Source organism: Danio rerio, chromosome 7 (assembly GCF_049306965.1).
Source record: "Danio rerio strain Tuebingen ecotype United States chromosome 7, GRCz12tu, whole genome shotgun sequence".
Classification (NCBI taxonomy): Eukaryota; Metazoa; Chordata; class Actinopteri; order Cypriniformes; family Danionidae; genus Danio; species Danio rerio.
The window spans coordinates 78,690,001-78,692,500 of record NC_133182.1 but is presented as its reverse complement, the minus strand read 5'-3'; the positions used below and the strand labels follow the sequence as shown (position 1 = coordinate 78,692,500).

The following is a 2,500-nucleotide window of genomic DNA, read 5'->3' as shown; positions in this document are numbered from 1 at the left end:
AGCACTATAATTTGAGTCTCCAGTGCTCTCCTGACATCGAGAGAGAAGAGAAAAGTGTGGATATTGATGTTTGTGTGGGTTTGTAGAAATAAGAGAGCCAAAAAACCACCATGATGTTTAAACCCTAAATATACACCATCAGCCCTGTCCTGCCCCATAAGAGCAGCACATCTCTCTCCTTAAACTGTTCACACATTTTCTCTGAGCCTTCCTCGATGCTCTGAGCCTAAACTTTACCCCTGTGGAGAAATAAATCCTCAGATGTGAGTAAAGTTCTGTATTTATACACCAGTTAACGGCTGTTGTTATTGATTATAACCTTGTCTGAGAACGCAAAACTGTCTGAACAGATTTGTATAACTACAAAGACAGTTTTGTGATTATATAATTGTGCATTTCAATTATATACGTGTGATGTAGTGAGTTTGAATAACTTATGGCGTACGATACAGTACGAGTCAGTACAGGTCACCTTTCTCAGGCTTGTGTTTCCACTGCCAAAAGGGAAGCAAAGTGTGTATGACAGAACGATTCAGTTGCATCATTCTAACTGGAGGAAATGCCTACATTAAAGCTGTACAGGTCGCTCACATATCAAATGAGAAGCACAAAACAGACGCTTTACACACATAAATACCAAGTGTGCCGCAAGCCTGCGTTTGAGTGAAGGTCTCGGCCGTTAGATCGCCCCCTGGGGGCTGGCTGCAGTACAAGTCATAAAGCCCGCCTCCTCCGTGTTAATGAAGGAGACTTGAGCCCAAATAAAAAAATGTATTACACTTGCAATAAAATGTCCCGAAAGATAGTTCTGGTGGATTAAGGCACTGGTTATTGTGCTGAAATAGGTGCAGATCTTCATTTTTGTGTACAGTTTGTTTTTAGCAGTAATTTAATGCTGGGCGTGTCATCGTGATTGACAGCTGTGATTGACAGTTTCTCAAAGCAGCGCATCTGAGCTTCGGCAGGAGACTGAAGTAGACTGAAATGTTATTATTCGATTTCTGTGTTATTTTACCATGACAAAATGAGTTCAGCAGTAAACTATAGTTTCTGACATACATGATCCTGGTGGAACACTGTTTATTTGCTAAGGTCAGGGCTTTTTTCGGGCTTTATTAGTTTGCTGATACACGCCTAACCACCCAGATAGCAAAATAAACTCGGGCCAGTTCCGGCTAGATTCTCGCCTGCCGGAGACTTACCCCTCAGACTGACAACCTCTGTTGGACCTACTCCGGATGCCTGGACTCACTGCCCGATTCCAGCCCGAGTCAATCGAGCCAGATGCGGCAGCCGAGCGAGCCGGCGCTGCCACATGCGAGCCGGAATCAGCCCGCGACGCCGCGAGTAGGTTATGCGCTGCGGCCCGGAGCTGGCACGATTGAATATATAAACCCCTCATATTTGTTAACGTTATTACATCCATTTGTGTTGATATGGCAGCAAACGCATGCTGAGCAGTTCGGGGGGCGTGGTTGATTTTACATAAAGCGTTTGGTTGGAAGCTCGACTCCGCTCATTTTCGCGGCTCCTCCTCTGGCTCCATCAGACAGTCCTTCTGCGCATGTCAAGGCTCCAATTCAGCAGTCTTTTGCGACAGTTTGTGCCCGTCAAGCAGGCGTTTTGCCCTCAAGGCGTTCAATGGGAAAAGGGGCTGTCGCGTCGTCCATATTTTTTACAGTCATTGATAAATACTGAATAAATGTTCATCACTAACCTTTCTATCAACATGATTTGATTTCAACTCCAGAAAAAATGTGAATTAGCCTACTGTAACGTCTGCAATTATATAAAATAAATAAATAAATGCAACATTACATATGTTTTTATTACATAAGTATATTTTTTAGACCACATTTATGTGCAATGTATATACTGTAAATTTTCTAAATTTTCTTTTTTTTCTTAAACTCTACTATTTTTTATATATATATTTTATATTAATGTTAAGCACCTTGGGTCTGAGAGTAACGCAATTTTCGATTCTCTGTATGTCTTGTACATGTGGCTGAATTGACAATAAAGCTGACTTTGACTTTGACTTTGAACATATATAAACATATACAGCCCCTTACAGTCTATGATATGTTACCAATTACAGATAAACTACACACAACAGACATTTAGTCCTTATTTGGGTTCAAAAGCAACACCTAATACTCATTAAAAAAATCTAAAAATAATTAAAAATTCATTCATTCATTTTCTTGTCGGCTTAGTCCCTTTATTAATCCGGGGTCGCCACAGCGGAATGAACCGCCAACTTATCCAGCAAGTTTTTACACAGCAGATGCCCTTCCAGCCGCAACCCATCTCTGGGAAACATCCACACACACACACTCATACACTACGGACAATTTAGCCTACTCAACTCACCTGTACCGCATGTCTTTGGACTGTGGGGGAAACCGCAGCACCCGGAGGAAACCCGCGCGAACGCAGGGAGAACATGCAAACTCCACACAGAAACGCCAACTGAGCCGAGGCTCAAACCAGCAGC

General features: G+C 42.5%; 1 protein-coding gene across 50 annotated transcripts in view; it reads right to left on the bottom strand.

Moving 5' to 3' along the window:
- Positions 1 to 2,500, bottom strand: part of LOC101882941 (adhesion G protein-coupled receptor L3-like) — a 404,581-nt gene that overhangs the window by 167,355 nt on the left and 234,726 nt on the right. The gene's annotated exons all lie outside the window — the stretch shown is intronic.